Raw genomic sequence first — 21,376 nt, forward strand, 5'->3', positions numbered from 1 at the left:
TAGATTCCTAAGGAATTCAAGACAGCGTGGTAATGCCTTTAATTTCATGCAGCAATGAAGTATTAACAACTGGAGTTTCGGCATCACACCTTCTTCTATTGTTATATTTTTCAAGAAGGGGAAATTAAGCAACTCTAGATGTGTGAGCCTTGCAAAGCCTATATTGAAGCACAACTCGTTCCCAACATAGGCATTAACAAGGATAAGCCTTCTAATATAGGGTAGTACTTCAATGTGTGGTAGTAGATCTTCTTTAATTCTAGACCAACGTAAACTGATATCTGTGAGGCTCCTGAGTGAAGCAAACCAACTTGGTACAGTTTCTATTTTGCCGCTCAAAAGAAGCCTTTGAAGGTGTGGCGGAGGACCTAGAAGAGAAGCAAGTGCATCGATTCGAAGAAATTCCTCTTCACTTGTCGCTGATGTCTAAGGTTTGAAGATTGAAAAGCTGTGCTACGGATTCTGGAAGTTTTTTAATTGAAGTTCGACTCAAACTTAAATATCTTAAGTTGAATAAGTACATAAGACCATCAGGCAGTTCTTCAATTGGTACATCCTCCAAATCTAGAATCCTCAACCATTTGAATTGAGAAAGCAATGTACTTGAAATAGACGGTGAGAATACACCAGTGACAAACACATGAAATGAACGAAGCTGCGACATACCTTTGCATATTGACATATACCTTTGCATACTTTAATTTCTCCTTCAAGATGTTTGAATTGACAAACAACGAGCTCTGATTTTTTCCATTGCTTCTCTCCCATCATATACAACACAAAACTTTTTCTTTTTCTAATGTGGACAAAGCAAGCTCCCTCATAAGATTGTGCATCTTACATGCTTGTTTTATAGTTGGACACCTTACAACCTGCAACATGCTACAAAAATTGAGTTCCATAAGATAGCTCTCGGAAACTTCTTCCAGTGTGACCCCTCACTACTACAAAAAATGAAATAGACGACGGTAATCCACCGTCGTGTATCATGGTTTACAACCGACGAGAAATCGACCGCCGTCTTTTCACACATAAAATAACGACGGCAAATAACCGACGTGGTTAATATATTACACGTTAGTAAAAAAAACTAAAACCGACGTAGATTTTATACATAAACGCATAAAAAGAGACCTTTCGACTATAATAGACGACGGTTTTAGTTAAACACAGACGTTTATATAATGTTAAATGTCAAAAACAAGTACAAAACCGACGTAAATATGGTTATCAACGTCTCTAAATCAACCAAAACCGACGTGTAAAACTTAGAAACCGTCGTGGTTAATAAATACTACGTTCACTAAATGAAAAAACTGACGTCTAAAACATATAACATGGCATATATTTACTTGAACTGACGTAAAACCAACAATAACCACGACCCTTTCAGTCACCACAGACGTTGAAAATTATTTTGACGGCTTGAACACAAACAAAACGACGTGGTTAATATATTACACGTCATTAAAAACTAAAACCGACGTCGATTTGATACATAAAAGCATAAAAAGAGACATTTCGACTATAGTAGATGACGGTTTTAGTAAAAACAGACGTTTAAATGATTTTAAATGTCAAAAACAACTACAAAACCGACGTAAATATGTTTATCAACGTCTCTAAATCAACCACAACGGACGTGTAAAACTTAGAAACCGTCGTGGTTAATAAATACTACGTTCACTAAATGAAAAAACTGACGTCTTAAACATATAACATGGCATATATTTAATTGAACTGACGTAAAAACAATAATAACCACGACACTTTAGGTCACCACAGACGTTAAAAATTATTTTGACGGTTTGAACACCAAAAACACGACGTGGTTAATATATTACACGTCCTAAAAAAATTAAAACCGACGTCGATTCGATACATAAAGCATAAAAAGAGACATTTCGACTATAATAGACGACGGTGTTAGAAAAACACAGACGTTTAAATAATTTAAAATGTCAAAATCAACTACAAAACCGACGTAAATATGTTTATCAACGTCTCTAAATTAAACAAAACCGACGTGTAAAACTTATAAACCGTCGTGGTTAATAAATACTACATTCACTAGACAAAAAAACGGACGTCTAAAATATATAACATGGCATATATTTACTTGAACTGACGTAAAAAAAATAATAACCACGACACTTTATGTCACCACAGACGTTGAAAATTATTTTGACGGCATGAACACAAAACAACGATGTGGTTAACACATTACACGTCTTAAAAAAAACTAAAACCGACGTCGATTTGATACATAAAAGCATAAAAAGAGACCTTTCGACTATAATAGACGACGGTGTTAGAAAAACACAGACGTTTAAATAATTTTAAATGTCAAAAACAACTACAAAACCGACGTAAAGAGTTTTATCAACGTCGATAAATCAAACAAAACCGACGTGTCAAATTTAGAAACCGCGGTGGTTAATAAATACTACGTTCACTAAACAAAAAAACGGACGTCTAAAACATATAACATGGCATATATTTACTTGAACTGACGTAAAAACAATAATAACCACGACCCTTTATCTCACCACAGACGTTGAAAATGATTTTGACGGCTTGAACACAAAAAAACGACGTGGTTAATATATTACACGTCATAAAAAAACTAAAACCGAGGTCGATTTGATACATAAAGCATAAAAAGAGACCTTTCGACTATAATAGACGACGGTATTAGTAAAACACAGACGTTTAAATAATTTTAAATGTCAAAAACAACTACAAAACCGACGTAAATAGTTTTATCAACGTCTCTAAATCAAACAAAACAGACGTGTCAAACTTAGAAACCGCCGTGGTTAATAAATACTACGTTCACTAAATAAAACACCTGACGTCTAAAACATATAACATGGCATATATTTAATTGAACTGACGTAAAAACAACAATATTAACCGTTTTGAAATGAATTATAATTAACCGACGTGTTTTCTTTTTCAAATGGCAGTTTTTATTTCATTTTTGCGTTGTCATTCCACGTCGGTTGTGAAAACTCGACGTTGGTTGTTTTTTAGACATCTCTTTTGCGATTTTTGTAACTTTACCGTCGTATTTTCAGCTTTAACCGATTATTTTTTAATTTTTGATTTCTCGTGCCCAAAGCTTGCAGAATGAAAATGTGATCGGAATTAAAATGATATACAGAGCTATGAATTAATGTCATACAATTAACTGCATAACTAATGTCATACATTACAACAATCAATCAATCCATATATCTTCACACCCATCTCTAATATTCTCACTCCCAAACTCACCCACTAGGTCATCAAATGTGTCAACATTTGGTATCCCTCTAGAAAATGGCTCACACTCAATTCTAATATCACCTAGCACATCATCACCAATAACATCATTATATTCTCTATTAGGCATTGATAACACTACCGACCAACCACGATGCATTGGGTCGTCAACATAAAATACTTGTTTGACTTGAGAAGCCATAACAAATTGGTCATTCCTATGTCCAATTTTACTCAGATCTACAAGGGTAAATCCAAGTTCGTCGACTACAAGGCCCGAAGTGTTATCTATCCAATCACATCTCAAGACTGGGATTCTAAACTTTTGGTAGTCAAGATCCCAAATTTCTTGAATAACCCCATAAAAACCCATATTGGAGACAATAGGGTTTTTATCCTTGGCACTAGCAACTTGCATAGTATGTGCAAGTAAATAAACTCCACTATTTTGGACAGTTCGCACATCATCTTGTGCCTTGGTGCTAAATTTGACACCATTAATAAGATAGCTCCTATATGATGGCACTACCATGCTTGGACCAGCTGCTAACCACCTCAAATTTTCTGATATGCCATTATAATCTTCCCTATTAAATTCACTTTGAACCTGCAAATTAAACATATATATTAATTCAATCGAACATATATATAGAAAGAAAGAAAATTAAAATAAGTTGAATATGTCATTCAATAACATATATACCTTAACACGTAGCCATTGAATGAAAGTGCTATTGTGCTTATCTTGTAGCCACTTTGTTCTCTTTCTAAATTTCGGATAAGTGGTCTTGATGTGGATCATATGTTCCCTACAATTGACACGAAAAAAACACGCATTACGGTCCCTTATATATAAGATAAACATAAGGAGTAATAATATTTAAAATGGCTACATATATATGAAAAATTAAACTCATACGTACTCGATATAAGGTAGGACTTCCTCCGTATTCTCCAAGACATATAGATGTGCCTGGTTCAATAAGTCCATATCAACTAAGCTCACTGTGCAACCTGATAATGGCTTTGAAACTCCCATATTCTGGCTTGAAGGCACTCCAACTGTACTAACATCAGATAAATGCTCGGTACAAAACTCTACAGCTTCTTCAGCTATATACCGCTCAGCAATGCAACCTTCGGGACGAGTACGATTCTGAACATACCCCTTTAGCACTTTCATATATCTTTCAAACGGATACATCCATCTAAAATATACTGTCCCACATAGACGAACTTCTCTGACAAGATGTACTACTAGATGAACCATGATATCAAAGAATGAAGGGGGAAAGTACTTCTCAAGCAAACACAAAGTAACTACTACATCTTCTTCCAACTTATCTAGCTTGGAAACATCTACCGTCTTTGCACATATAGCATTGAAGAAGAAGCACAATCGAGTTATTGCATACCTTGCAGGCTTCTCCAAAACAGAACGAATTGCCACAGGGAGCAATTGTTGCATCAAGGTATGACAATCATGAGATTTAAGGCCAAGAAGTCTTGAATCTTTTAAAGATACAAGATTTTTTATATTTGAAGAATAACCTTCAAGAACCTTCATACCATAAAAAGAATTGCAAACCGCTCTCTTCTCTGCTCTTGACAAATTCCAAGGCCCTGGGGGCAAGCGAGTACGTCTTTCTCCATACTCGGGTTGCAAATCAATTTTTACCCCCATGTTCAATAAGTCTAACCGAGCAGCAATCCCATCTTTATTTTTTCCAGGGATCTCTAGCAATGTACCAATGATACTATCGCAAACATTCTTCTCAATGTGCATAACATCTAAGGCATGCCTCACAGGGAGGTATTTCCAATACTCGAGATCAAAGAATTTTGATTTCTTCTTCCAACAAACTCTGTCACCATCATTCTCACCAACACTTCCCCCATTTTTCGAGCCCCATATGTAATTAATATCTTCAACCATATGCAACACTTCTTCTCCTGTTAATGGCTCGGGAGGCATGCCATATTCAGGTTTCCCATTAAAAGCTGCACGTTGCCTCCTATATGGATGATTGATTGGTAACCACTTTCTATGCCCAATGTAACAAATTTTGTGGCCATTTTTCAACCTGTGACTAGGTGTATCATCGCCGCATATTGGACAAGCTTTATATCCTTTAACAACACAACCAGATAAGTTTCCATAAGCGGGAAAATCATTAATTGTCCATAGTAATGCAGCTCTGAGTGTAAAATATTCTCCTATGTGGGCATCATACACTCCTCTAATCCCATCCCACAGAGATTTCAAATCATCAATCAAAGGCTCTAAGTAGACGTCTATATCATTTCCGGGCTGTTTAGGACCGGAAATCAGTATGGTCAACATCATGAACTTCCGCTTCATGCATAGCCATGGTGGGAGATTATATGTAACTAACATAACTGGCCAACAACTGTATCTGCTACTTAAAGAACTATGGGGATTGAATCCATCAGATGAGAGAGCCAATCTCAAGTTTCTTGGATCATTACCAAAGTCGGGCCATTTTTCATCAACAAGTTTCCAAGACGGGGAATCAGCTGGATGAGACATATAACCGTCAACTGATTTTCTTACAGCATGCCAAGTCAAACTCTTAGCTGTCTTATGTGATTGAAACATCCTTTTAAACCTTGGAATTGGAGGAAAATACCACACCACCTTCGCTGCCACACCCTCTTTCAAGAACCCATCCTTGGTTTCCTTCCACCTTGAGATACCACAAGTAGGACAATTAGTTGCATTCTCATACTCCTTCCGATACAAAATGCAGTCATTGGAACATGCGTGGATTTTCTCATAACTCATCCCTAAAGCAGACAAAGTCTTTTTTGCCTCGTACATAGAGGAAGGTAGTGTATTTCCTTCTGGAAGAAATTCTCCTTGAAGTATCAATAATTCTGTAAAGCAAACATCACTCATCCCATGTTTTGCTTTCAAATTATATAACTTCACCAAAGCCAACAACTTCGTGTACTTACTGCAACCAGGGTACAAGGGTTCATCGCCATCCCCAATCACATTGGCAAACTCATAAGGATCAGATCCAATATTGCCAAAATCATTATCATCCATCCCTAATTCTTCAGAAACAAAACTGAACCTACTTTGCTCATCTTCTTCCACATTTCTACTAGCATTGGTAGTCCATTCCCAAGGTTCTCCGTGCCATGTCCAAATCTTATAGCTTTGGTCAATTCCATTAAAGTATAAGTGTTCCCTTATAATTCCAACCCCAAACAATCGAATATTCCCACATTTAACACATGGACAACGAATCTCAGTTGTATTTCCAAGATTTTCTAACGCAAAATTAAAAAATCCTTCCACCCCTAACTCATATGCCTTCGATCTTCTATCCGCATGCATCCATGACTTATCCATCTCACACTTTATCAAATTCATATAAATATATATATATATATATTAAAGTGGAAAGACCAGCAATGAAACACTACCTCATTCAAATAGCAGAGAACAAAATGAAAATTAAATATAAAACATGGACAAGACGACGGTTTAAAAAAATAATCGTCGTTTAATATACATTCAGACGACGGCATCTATAGTCACCGTCGTCATTAAGATACCCCAACCCAGAAATTTGAACGGTGTTCTGGTAGCCTACAGACGACGTTTAATGGAGAAACAGTCGTCTTTAGGCTACCAGTTGCGGCTTAAAACGCAGACGACGGGAGTAAATGAACAACCGACGTATAATAAACATTTGGACGACGGTTTTATCCGTCAACCGTCGTCGTAGTTATAAAAAAAAAACAGCTTAAATCTCCCATCCCCATTCCTTTTCCAAGAACCCATGGCCAAACAAACATAAAAGAACCCAAATAGAGAGCAATTATTACAAGATTGCAAACACCAAAACCCTAATATAGCTACCAACGAAAACATTTATGGATTTAAGAAGAGATTAGGGTTGTACTTACATGGATATTGAGAGAGAGCTGCGAGTATAACAACTGCTTGAGAGAGAGCTTGGAGAATCTACGTACCCAATGCTTTGAGAGAGAGCTTGGAGAATCTACGTACCCAATGAGAGATCTTGGAGAATCTACGTACCCAATGCTTTGAGAGAGATCTTGGAGAATCTACGTACCCAATGCTTTGAGAGAGAGCTGAGAGAATATAACAAAAGCTTGAGAGAGAGCTGAGAGAATTAGGATTAAAGGGACTAGAGTTGTACTTACATGGATATTGAGAGAGCTGGGAGAACGAAAACTTTCAGACAAATTTATGTTGAAGAGAGAGAATGAACTATTTGAGGGTTAAAGGGAAATTCTGAAAATTTTAGGTCGCGGTCAAAAATTTTAAAGTACCGCGTTTTTCAACGACGACGGTCAACCCTTACACGGACGTCTAATTATTACTTACAACGGCGGTGTTTATCAAATACCGACGTTGTAAACATAAAGGACGTCGCTATTTAATAACCGACGTCGTAAACCGAATTCAATTAGTCTTTGTTAATGTAGTTGACCAAAAACAGCGGGAGAAAACCGGCGTCGTTCCAACAAACCCTAAACCCTAAACCCTAAATTTTAAAATAATTTTAAAAAAATACACAAGTACGAGAAAAATGAACCGAAAATTGCTATGGATTCCTTACAACATTGCCTTCTACAATAGTAGGCTAAAATATGGATTTCATAATTTTGAATTTATGGGCACCAATGGATCACATAAACCTTAGGGTTATGTTATGTAAAGTATAAGGAGTACCATGCTTTGTCTCTAAATTTGTTTGAATTTTGTTATCATTCGAACTTTGAAAACTAAAATTACATTTTTCAGGCCTTAACGGGCAAGATATTGTCTCAATCAGTGCATAGAATTTGCCGGTATATTTTTCGGATTTTGTTTTGAATATATTATTAATATTAGTAATTAAATACAATAAAAAAATATTTCCAAAATTATATTTTTTAAAGCTTTAGGATAGAGACAATATTCCAATGCTTGGTAGTTTTCAGTTTAATTTTTGGATTTAGTTTTGAATTTAATATGGAATTAAATAAAATATTAAAGTCATTAAAAATTAAATGAAAAATGACCTATCCGACGTTGTATCCCTTTACAACGACGTTAAACTAATAACATGACGTCCAAACGAATGTAAAACGACGTCTTTTTATAACCGACGTTGTTTAAATATACAAAGGCGGATATTTAAGAATATCCGCCTTTGTATAATATTAAGAAGTCAATAAGGTTATACGAACCGACGTAGTATATGAGTACAAATTCATTTATACAGGATGAATTAATTATAAACCGTCGTTGTTATTGATATTACACGTCGTTTTAGTGTTTATAACAGACGTTTTTTAAATATACAAAGGCGTATATTTAAGAGTATCCGCCTTTGTATATTATTAAGACGTCGATAAGTTTATACGAACCGACGTAGTATATAAGTACAAAATTCATTTTACAGGATGAATTAATTATAAACCGTCGTAGTTATTGATATTACACGTCAATTTAGTGTATATAACCGACGTTGTTTAAATATACAAAGGCGTATATTTAAGAGTATCCGCCTTTGTATATTAGTAAGACGTCGATAAGTTTATACGAACCGACGTAGTATATAAGTACAAAATTCATTTTACAGGATGAATTAATTATAAACCGTCGTTGTTATTGCTATTACATGTCGTTTTTAAGAATTGCCGTCAATGTTATATTTCCATTTACTGCAAGACGACCATTGTGTACACGTATGTGACGTGTAAATTAGAATCAGACGTCGGTGTTTGGGAACTAAACAAGTTTTAAAACAAAATTTAATTTTTTTGATTTTTGTTCGCTTGATTACAACAAAATATTTATGTACATTTTAAATAAACTAAATTAAACCTAAACATTGTTCATAAATATTTATCTACATCAATTATCCTTCGGTAATTGCTTGTTCACGAATTCTGCCCATTCATGCCTAACTTCGTCAAGATCCTCTTGTTTATACTGAAGTTTATCTTTTTTCTTGTCAAACTGCAAAATAAACCAAAAAACCGACGTGTTATAAAGATACAAACGACGGTTTTAAACAAAACTATGACGTAGTAAAATAAAGAAAGTATATCTAAAATGTTGCGTTTTACCTTCTTCTCGAAATTTAGGTCTGGATCATGAATTATATCTCTCATGAATCGCATCACGTAATAGCCACACTCTACACTTGTTGGTTGTTCAGGAGTGCCGTGTAGATTTTTCCAAATGGCCTGCTGTTTACGTGAATTTTTATTTATATGAATGTTAAACATTTTAATTGACCTGTTACAAGAAAACAAAGGGTGTTAATGACAAAACAAAAAATTTAAATACAAATAGTAACCGTCGTGGTAAATCAGTCAAAACGACGGAGTTTTTTAAACCAAGACGTTATATTTTGTTTAAAACGGCGGTAAAACCTAACCGTCGTTGTGTAACGTTATAACGTCGGTAATCGTAAAAAACGTCGTATGACAAAAAATTGAGCTGAAAAAATTAAAACGTTCTTAAATAAAACGCAAACGACGTGGTAGTTAAATTAAAACGACGTTTTTAATAAAATACTGACGTGGTAGTTAAATTAAAACGTCGGTAATATCTTACCGTCGTTATATATTAATTATAACGTCGGCATTATTAAAAACTGTCGTTTATTTAAATACTTTATAGGAAAAATCTTAAATCAGAAGAAATCAACTTACGTATTCACTATATTTTTCATGTCGTCGTCAACCATGCGTTTTGGCAGTGAATTCATGTAATAGGCAGTCTCCGTTGCTGGTCTCACAATTACCATCACCCAATGACCCCTGCACATAATGATTCATATAGGTTAAATAGTACTACAAAGAAAAATATTAGAAGCTCAGGAAAATACTTTAAATGGTACTAACCCTGGATTATAAGGGACCAAGAAAAATTGATTCCCATCTGCTGTATTCAGGCGGTTTGACAGGTTTTTTATTCGGTCTGATATTGATCCAGCTCCAGAGCTCACTAGCCCAGGGTCCACGAGGCCAACAAGGTTTGCAATATTTGCCATTTTTAAATAGTCAAATAGGAACCTAAATATATGAAAGTCAATTAAATGAGATTTTAATTTAAAAGAAAGGAAAATGTAAAACAAAATGGGATTAGGGAGAATTACCTCATGTATACTGATATCACTGTGGTTCCAATCTCAACCATGGAACCAAACTGCAAAACATCTTCAGTGAAGAGGAAGGTATCATGCTCAAAGCCAAACACTTCCTTGGGCATGTGAATTGTTAGAGCCTCGTTACCAGGCAACAACTTGGTCCGGAAATGTTGGCATAAGGCGGACAGAGGAGGTGGCATGTCTAGCTTTGAGAGATCCTGTTAAAAGAAATTAATAAAGAAATATAAGTTAGTTTGTGTGTGAACTAAAATAAAAGACTCTAACTAAACTCAAAAAACAGACGTGGTATATAATATAAACGACGGTTTCTAGTTAATACTGACGGAGGAAAGGTTATAAACGTCGGTAAATAGATAACCGTCGTTGTATTGAATTTATAACGTCGCTATACTAATATAAATACAGTTAATGAAATCATGAAATAGACGACGGTTTATAAAAGCGTCGTGGTATTTAATGAAACACGACGTGTCTTGTAAGAAACAGACGTATATACCGTCGTTATTTTAAATTGTAACGTCGGTTATTAAAAGGAGCGACGTCTTTTTAAAATTTAAAAAGCAGAAATAGAAAATAGCAGAGATTTTACCGTGTCCTCTTTCTCTTTTCCAGCAATATCAGCTTCAGGCTTCGGATCTTCTAATTCCAAAGCTAGAGGTCTGATATTAGTGGCCCCAGAGCAGCTTGCCTTATCAGACATTGGATTTTTTGGGCTTTGATCTTGAGGGGGTAAAATAATTGGAGGAATTGGAGGAATTGGAGAAATTGGGGTTTGGAGCATCTGGCTGGGATCAAAATTAGGAACTAGTTGACGGATATATGCCAACATAGTTTCCCTCTCTGCTCTGACAACTTCCATTATAGTTTCCCTTGACTTCGCCTCAATCCTCAAGGTCTCTTCTCTGACTGCCTCCCTCACACTTTCCTTCAATTTCTCACCAAATTTCACTCTCTGCTGTTTCGGCAAATTGAAGAACTGAGTTGGGGTAACGCCAGCACCAGCTCCTCTGACTCTCCCACCATGCTCGGGGGTTCCCAAAGCCAGAGTCAAGATATCATTGGTCCCGGAGACAGTCAGAGTGCCTTCGGAGACTTGCTTTTGCAAATCATCCTAAAAGAGAGAAAGAGAGATTGTTAGAACCTGAGCAGGGTGTATGACAGATAAATATACCAACGTTGTAAATTATAAACAACGACGGTTTTTCTTAAAGGACGGACGTGGTATTAATTTAAAATGTCTGTATTTAAATAACGTCGTTGTTTATACTTTACAACGTCGGTATATTAAATTACGTCGTATATTCAAAATAAAATAGATTAAGACATAAATCAAAGACCGTCGTAGTATTCAAAGTAAGACGACGGATTATTAAACAAACAGACGTAGATGTCCAATTCCATACGGCTGCACAAAATTACCGTCGTTGTATAAGCATTCTAACGTCTAGATAAGATAACACCGTCGTAAGTTTTAATGAAGAAGTGAAAAAACTCGATTGAAATATGCATTCTTTTCCAGAAATTGTGCACCACAAATTTCAGTGAAATAGACAGAGAGAGGGAGAGTGTGTGCGTGAGTAAACTTAAAACAAAAATGCAGTTCATAGAATAATTTAATCCGTCGTATTAATTCTATCTAGACGTCTACTTTATTCAAAAACCGACGTCCTATTCATTTTTAAACGTCCATAAATTAAGCCCGTCGTGGTGTTCATTTTATAACGTCGCTTATGTAAAGATAAACGACGTCTATACCAAAATAAAACACTCTGTTTTTCAAATTTAGAACAGAGTTAGTGAGACTTACGATTATTTTTGCCTTCTCTGCAGCCTTTGGATCAGGGATGTTTCCTGTTTTATCTTCTCTTGCTTTCTTCCACAGAACAGCTCGATCGATTTCTTGACCTTCGGGCATGGTTTCTACCAATTGGTCCGTCAAACCAACATACCCTTTTCTAGACAACCTATGGTTGTACTCCAATTTCTCCCTCCTCTCCTTCTGCACAGCATGCTTAGCCTCAAAATCTGGGGTAAACCTTGAAGCTACGAAGGCATCCCATTGCGATTTCTCTATGAATTTATAAAGCGGAGGGGTTTCTCTTAACCTCTCCATGTCATGTGCGAATGGAAGGATATACTGCCTAGTTACGTTATACTTGAAATCCTTCCATTTTTTGGTGGCAGACTGCAAGACCAAGTTCTTGTAACTATCCCCAATAACATAGTTCATTTGAACAGCTTCCCAAATCTGCTCCTTCACGACCTTGGGTATTTGTTTCCATTTCTTGTCCACAAGAGGGACTCTGGTGCGTGCCAAAACACCAATGAAAGACTGCATCTCAACAGCAGCCTTGCCATGTGGTTTGCCATCTTTATTGAACTCAACCACAGGCTTAACCTTCTCAATTTTCCTCTTCACAACACGGCTCATTGTGCTGATACCGGGGCCAGATTTTGGCTCCTCAACAAATGTGGCTATGCTCGAGTCTTTCTCTGAGGTTGAGGAAAATCTCATCCTCTTCGAGGGTTTGCTTTGAGTTGATTTTTCAACTTCCACTGAACCTGTTTTGGGTTCATCCCCTTGTGTCGTTGAACCTGCTTTGGCCTTTGACGCTTCAGCTTCCTTGTTTTGAGATTTCGAAACCATTTTTGATTAATCTGCAAGGAAAACAACGTCGGTTATTAAAAATAAACGACGTAATAAGACAAAACAACGACGGAAACACTAAAAAAGTGACGTCCTATTAAACAGTCTCTTAGACCATGAATGAAAATAAGACGACGGTTTTATATATTTCATGACGTAAATGTGTATACACTATGTCGGTTATTAATAATAACCAACGTGGTTTAAAATTTCCAAATGATTGTTCTTCTCTCACTAGACGACGGTTTCATCTTGCTTCCGACGTATTAATTGTCACACCATGACGGTTTTTAGCCACCGTCGTGCAGTTTGCATTATGGCCGTCGTGGTGTGTCCATTCTATCGTCGAAAACAAGACAGAACTGTCGTCTTTTGGCGTCGTGAGAGTATCTACTTATGTATTTAATCAAAACCAGTGAAAGATTTCTTCAATTTGACAGAATCTTGTTTCCAGACAACTACGGCATTCAAATGAAAAGTAAAAAAAGGGAAGAGAGTGAGAAAAAACCTTTGGCGTGCAAAGAAATGTTTCCTTCCGACGAAGACGAAGACAAAAATGGTGATTTGGAGATGAAAACGAAGATTCAGACGATGATGCTAGGTCAGGTGACGAAAATGGTGATTTGGGAAATGAGAGGGAAACTAAGATACTTTATCGGGAAGAGAAAACCGTAGAATATTAGGTCAGGTGACGAAAACTTTATATATTTTCCCAGAGTTCAATACAACGACGTTGTTATTAAAACACCGCCGTATTATTTAGTTATAACGACGGTACACAATTCATAAATGACGTGGTTATCACAACTGCCGAAAAACTTTTGGAATTCTGATGTGGTTATGACGGCGCTTTTTTTCTCTAAACTGACGTTGTACTTGTACATTCAACGACTGTATATTTTAAGAAAACCGACGTTGTTACGTTGGAGTTCTGAAAACGACGTCGTTCTCTTTTTAATACGCGCCAAATGACTTTTGGATTTCCGATGTGGTTATGACGGCGCTTTTTCCTCTAAACTGACGTTGTACTTGTAAATTCAACGACTGTGAATTTTAATAAACCGACGTGGTTTCTTGGGTTTCTGAAAACGACGTCGTTCTCTTTTTAATACGCGCCAAATGACTTTTGGATTTCCAATGTAGTTATCTTTTTAATATGCGCCAAATGACTTTTGGATTTCCGATGTAGTTATGATGTTGATTATTCAAATATGACGTCGCTATTTATATTAGAACCGACGTGGATAATTACGGTTATTTTGTTTAAATAGGATTTTTTTACGCGTTTTTTAACCCTCACAAGAAATTGTCTTTCTGAAAGCAAATGGTTTTGCAGAATGATTCCTCACAAGGCCAAGCATGGGTTTGCTACATCCTCCTGTGTAGCAAGGGTGGAACCAGCCTTAGAACCTGCATGGGTTTGCAGCCGCACTTGCCCGTTTGAAGGCATACGAGGGCACAACCCACAACAGGTTCTAAGTCTGGTTCCACCCTTGCTACACATGAGTTTTGAAGAAACAGTTGATTTTGATGAAAATGGGAATCGAGGAGTGAGCTTTTCATACTTTGTTGATTTTGATTTTCTGAAATTATTAGATATTCATCTGTGGCTGTGCAGGAGCTTGAGAACAAGAGGAAGGAGAGGGCTCAGCTTGCATATGAGAGGAAGAAACAGTTGAACAAGCTGAGGGTGAAGGCAGAAAAGAAACCACGATGTATTTGCCAAATTTGTGTACATATTGATCAATATTTAAGATGAAAATGTTGTTGAGGATTGAGAATTAAATTTTGTTTTGTGTTAAGAAAGATATTACCAAAATAAAAGAAAAATTAATTAATTTTAAAAAGCTATAAAAATAAGACGGCGGTTTACAGAGAAGGTAGACGTATAAACTATAAAAATACGACGGTAATTTGAACCCAGGACGTGGTAAATAAAAATGACAGTAGTGTTGTAGGTACCGTCGTAGTATACTCCAAAATAATAAGTCGGCGGTTTACAGAGAATTCACCGTCGTAGTATACAGACGTGGATTCCATTATATTATACGACGCGGATTAAGAACAGTTGGTCGTGTTTAGTTAGGAGTTCACACGGCAGGTTTTTTGGTGAACTGTCGTCTTTATTTTCTACGTCGGTGGATTCATACCTGCTGTCGTTGTTTTTTGGTCAGATTTTATCTCTGAAGAAAACCTTTTTTTAAAACGACGCTTTTTCATTTGTATGCATCGTCTTTTAAAAATATTCAACAGTAAGGAACTTATCCACGACGGTTTTTTTTTATACCGTCGTTTGTTTAAATACAACGACGGTTTTATGTTATGCCGTCGTCTTTTTCTGGTCGTCTTTTTCCATTTTTGTAGTAGTGCCTTTAACATGTTCAACGAAGCCTTCAGCTATCCACAATCTAATAAGCCTTTCTGCTCGAGTCAAATAATCTTCTAGGAAAATTGAACAATATAGGAAGCAATGTTTCAGTCGATATGGCAAATCGTTGAAACTGAGAAACAAGATTGTCTTCACAGGTTCTAGGAAATGATCATTTATTATATGCCAATTTATGCTGTTGCACACTTTTCTCCACTCCATAGATGACTCCTTGCAAAACATAAGACCACCTAAAGCTACGATTGCTAGGGGCAGGCCTTTACATTTCCCCAAAAGTTCCCAGGCTAATGATTCAAGCTCTGGTGGACAACATTTATCATGGTAAGTTGAGAATGCTTTCTTGCTAAAGAGCTCCCAAGCCTCATTCTTTTCCAACGGTTGAATACGATGAACATGGCTTTGTACTCCAAAAGAATAGAACGCTATGTCTTCTTTTTGAGTAGTAAGCATGATTCGACTTCCAAGCTGTCTATTTGGAAGTGCTAACCTCATTTATTTCAAAAGTTTTATATCCCACACGTCATCCAATACAACTAGGTACCTTCTAGACTCCAAGTAGGTTACGAGTATATGTAGCAATTCCCTATAGCTCATGGAATTTAAGTCTACAGCTGCAGGGACCTCTTCCTTCGTTGCTTGGTGGACTTCCTTGATCAAGCTTCTAAACAAATCTTCAATCACACAACTTTGGGAAACCGTAATCCACGCATAACAGCTAAAATGCCTCTTCACATTTTCACTGGTGAAGGTTTTTGCAATTAGAGTTGTCTTCCCTGATCCTCCCATGCCGACCATAGAGATAACCGCTTGTTGTTGCTCTCCGTTCATCAGCCATCCCATCAATATTTGCTTCTTGTCTTCAATCCCCACAAGTTCTTCTTCCTTAATAAAAAGGGAAGACTCTGCTTGGTTTTTCACCCATTTTTGAATGTCATCTGAACTTGTTCCTGTTGGCGAGTCCTTACTTAGTTAGGATTTGGGTTCCTTGCTATGTTAGGATTCCGGTTACTTACCCATTTATCTAGTCCTATTATAATTGAGATTTATTTCCTATTGTAATTTATATTTATTTTCTATTGTAATTTAGATATATTTCTTATTTTATTTAGGGTTAACAAATCTTTGTACTTGTATAAATACCTCCATGTTGGAGAAGAATAATAATATGAGCGTATATGAGCATTTACGAGCATATCTGAATATTTGCCATACTTTGTTTGACTTGGTATCATAGCCTAGTTTTTCTTGTGACCTGTGCTTGCGTTCTCCTTGAAATTTATGTACTATCCTCCCCTCCTCTTCAAAGGGGGGGGGGGGGTGAGGGGGAGTGAAAAGAATACGTTTATTGACGTATCCCCATTACCTTGACGTATTCCCCTATTGCTTATTTCTTGGCTCCGACGACCCCTTCTCTTCAGGGGGAGAGGGGGAGTGAAGAGAAGTTGTGTCTGCGTGAATTAGCTAAAGTTGATACGGAAGAACTGTTGCTGTTGCCGTTGCTGTTGCTTCTACTACTGCAGTTGATGTTACTGTTGCTGTTATTGTTGCCGTTGATGATGCCTTTGTTTTCTTCGCTTTCCATATCTATGGTCATTGCCGATCTGTCTCTACCCTAACCCTAAACACTACCTATTTTCGCTGCACTATACACCTAGCCTATAATCCTAGCCCGCTGCCACTATCTATCTTACTACCTTCGTTGCCGCCTACCTTGCTACCGTCATGTCTGTGTTTTGCCTTATCTACTGACGTGCTTACAGGGCTTCTGTGTTCTGCCTTATCTACTTCCGTGCTCACAGGGTTTCTGTGTTCTGCCTTATCTACTGCCATGCTCACAGGGTTTCTGTGTTCTGCCTTATCTACTGCTGTGCTCACAAGGTTTCTGTGTTCTACTTTTATGTGTTCTTCTATGTGCCTTATTTGTTAGGGTTTGCTCTTGTGTTTCCGCTGCGATCTTTGCTTTGGTTTGTTGATTGTTTTTCTCGGGGTTTATGACAAGGCCTTCTCTACAGTTTTTCGATTGGTCAATGTCGAGTATGGTGTTCTGTGACTCACTTGTCAAGTTGGGCATGCGAAATATCTTTGCCCCAACTTGAGGGGGAGTGTTGGCGAGTCCTTACTTAGTTAGGATTTGGGTTCCTTACTATGTTAGGATTTTGATTACTTACCCATTTATCTAGTCCTACTATAATTGAGATTTATTTCCTATTGTAATTTATATTTATTTTCTATTGTAATTTAGATATATTTCCTATTTTATTTAGGGTTAACAAATCTTTGTACTTGTATAAATACCTCCATGTTGGAGAAGAATAATAATATGAGCGTATATGAGCATATACGAGCATATCTGAATATTTGCCATACTTTGTTTGACTGTTCCTTATAGGGGATCAATATCGTATCTTTGATTCCTCTCTGTAATGTCTTTGATGGTTTTTGTGATTTTCTGAAACTTTTTGCCAATTTGACCCCTATACCAAAGTTTCTTTGGAATGTGAATGGCTTTGTGGAGGCAGCTTGCAAATCGACCCCTATACTTTGGAATGTGAATGGTTTTGTGGAGCCACCTTGTAAATCGACTCCTATACCAAAGATACTTTCGGTTGTGTCTGGTTTTGTGGAGCCACCTTGCAAATCGACCTCTGTTCCAATGGTTTGGAAAGCGAATGGTTTTGTGGAGCAAGCTTGCAAATCTACCCCCACTCTGCTGCTCATGCATGTGGTACATGAACTTATCAATGATATCTTCAACATCACAGGCCAAATCTTGTCTCCTCTCCCTCCGTCTGTGGTTTCTTCCCCTCAGCATCCTTTAGGAAGGATTACATGCTTATAAGCTCTTGCTTAATCTCGTCAACTTGATCACGAACACCTACTATGGAGGATGCTTCGCTCTCAAGAATGCCTACAACTTTGCCAATCAAGAGATCGGTTGCAGCTGAGGCCATATTTGCTCTTCTACTGTATCTTCTTAATCATAAAATCATATGATCAGAAATGGAATTGCCCTTACCATCTCTCTAAGAAAATTTTGTGAGAGAATTTCTGGTGTGGTAAATCAAGACATAGAATAGAGTTGAAAACATAATTAAATTGAAATCAATAGATAACATTCCAAAATTAGAGTGGAGAGTGACATAACTATAGCAGAATCCAAAATAATTTCAGTGACCATTTCAAATTTGCAGGGGATTCTGGTGCTCCATAAATGAAAGAAATTAGAAATCTTTTCTTAATCACACCAAATTGCAAATGTTCCCTCACTTACATTACTATATCAGACTGACATGTGGGAAATTAAATATATATTGGGTTCTCTGAACTCTGAAGCAAGTGATGTAAGTCCACTCCCTCCTTCCAACTTTTATTAAAATATATTTGCCTTTGAATAGAAGTGTTGTCATATAATTATTTATATAAGTTTGCTCCCCATTAAAGGAAGATTTCTTCTACCCGATTAAATAAACAGAGCATGTATATGTGGTGTCAGACTTTGATTAATCTGAACCTAAAATGCAGCATGCTTCATAGTCAATGTAGTTTAGAAGACAACACAAGTGTAACATCCAGGTCTGAAAAAGAAATTAAATAATTAAATTAAGAGGAAATAAATTTGAATGAGAAAATAAATTAAAATAAATAGTAAAATAAAATGATTTGAATTAATTAAGGTTTTTGAAAAATTAAAGTATTATTTAATATTAAAAAGGGGCAAAAAAAGATCATTTTAAGTTCGGGAAGGAATTTGAAAATTTCAACTATACCGTTGCGTAGAGAACGTCGAGACGAGTCCGTAGACACGTAGTGGGCTCGAATCGGAGTTGTAACGAGGAAGTTACGATTAAAAATGTTTCAGTGGCATAACCATAAATAACTTGAAATTGGTTTTAGAAAATCAGAATTTCCTCTCTCTCTCTCTCTCTCCTCTGGCACGCGCACAGCTCCCTCTCTCTCTCTCTCCTTTCTCTCTCCCCGACAGCCCTCTCCCCCTCTCTCTTCGAATCTCAGCCCATCGGCCGCCACAAGCCATGGTGCTGGTACCAACCGGACCGGCCTGGACCGGCCATCTTCCCCCAGCCTAGCGCCGCTGCCAGCCGTCGTATTGCCGTCGGAAACTGCCAAAACAAGCCGGATTGTCGCAATTTTTCACCGGCCTCGATCTCCGTCATCCGGCCGCCATTTTGGTGATCAAGGTATGGATTTTCATCTATTTTTCGTGATCTAGCTGATGGTTGGGTAGGATTGCATCAATTTCTAGCGTAGGCAAGTCAATTTTCGAATTGAAGTTTGGCCGGTTTTCAAATTGAAATTCCGGCCACTTTCATCGACTTTTTAGGGTAGGTCCCACAACAAAAGTGGTTCTAAATTAGATGTTTTACCTAGGGTAGGAATCTTGGCCCTTGATTTTGAGATTTTTCGGCGTGTGGTAATCGCTTTGGACACCCACGTGCTGCCGGCGCGTGTGGAGGTGCGTGGGCACTATAGCAGAAGGGCATTGTGTCCCAATGCGATCCCCTTGTTCCCACGAGCACGTAGGTACTTTCGGATTCTAATTCGGATAACATTTGAACCCCGAACGGATCTCGCATACTGTGCGATTTCCAGGTTCGATATGTCAGAACCGTTGGATCGCTTCCAATTTAATATATGTTGATCTAGGTATTCCTAGGATCATGTAGGATTCGACGGAGCGTGAATCGGAGCACCGGACGTTTCGATTCAATAACTTAAAGTTTGCATGTTACGATAACCATCCGATTGTGCGATCGCGAGCGATCCGACTGTCCGATCCGGACCAAACTTGTAGGACGTGTATCCTAGACCTTGTGGAACCCATAGAAATGTTTGGATCGTAAACCGGAGATCGTGGGTCCCGTGGGCCCGGTTGACCAAGTTTGGGTAGTTTGACCCCTCGGTGGACCGCGAGTCTTCCGAGGTAGTTTCACCATTCGAGGAGTACTAGAACGACCTTATTAACGAGTCTCGACCGTTATTTGAGTTTTGTTGACTGTATTGGGATATTGAGATTGTTTTTATTATTATTGTATGAAAATTCTTGGTTATTATTTTAATAATTTAGATTATGGAATAGATGAGTATGTGTTAATTATTTTGGTGAGTTATGAAAGCGAGCCGTGGGCTTAGCTATGACTATTCTAAAGTGAGTGGACTTTGGTTTCAAATAATATTCATTATTTTCAAAGAATGAAAAGTATGCATATTGAGTGCTTTGACTTCGAGTTATTATATGTTTTGACGTGGAAATATATTATGATTACAAGAGTATGGTTATTTATACTTGGATATGTGTTGTCGTACATGGAGTTGTTGGAAAGGGTTTATGAAATGTGGATTGGGTTGTGGTCTATGTTAGTTTGAGTGCTATTAGCACTACCTTATGTACCTCCTCAGTTATGGAAGTTATGCTTGATAGTTTATTGTCTATACTATGAATAGGTATTGTGGGAAAATTGAATTAAGGAAGGGAATATTAATTTTATAATATTTATATAAGGGTTACGAACTCCACCATCATATGTACCTCCCCTTGGATAATGGTACTTGGAAACAGTGAGAATGGGTATTTGGAAACAGTGGAAATGGGTACTTGGAAACAGTGGAAATGGATACATGGATTTGGAAATTGTGGATATGGTTTGGATATGACGGAACCCGGGGCATCCTTAACGAGGTGTCGCTGTAGACCCTTGATTGAGTAGTCTGCGAGCGTAGGACTGGTCACAGGAGTACGGGTCTTGAGGATTCGTCCGTACGTGCTGGCTGAAAGTTAGTCCCCCAGTTGGATGGCTCGTTCCCTAGCCACATGATCAATTGAGGATTCTTCCATGTGGACTAGTCAAACGATCCCCAGTTGGATTGTTTTCCCCAGTACATGATGTG

General features: G+C 37.4%; 1 pseudogene; it reads right to left on the reverse strand.

The window, feature by feature from the left end:
* Positions 1-409: 409 nt before the first annotated feature.
* LOC148291080 (disease resistance protein RPM1-like) overlaps positions 410-21,376 on the reverse strand; it is a 39,764-nt pseudogene continuing 18,797 nt past the window's right edge.

The sequence above is a fragment of the Prunus avium genome, chromosome 8 (genome assembly GCF_965620075.1).
Source record: "Prunus avium chromosome 8, drPruAviu1.hap1.1, whole genome shotgun sequence".
Classification (NCBI taxonomy): Eukaryota; Viridiplantae; Streptophyta; class Magnoliopsida; order Rosales; family Rosaceae; genus Prunus; species Prunus avium.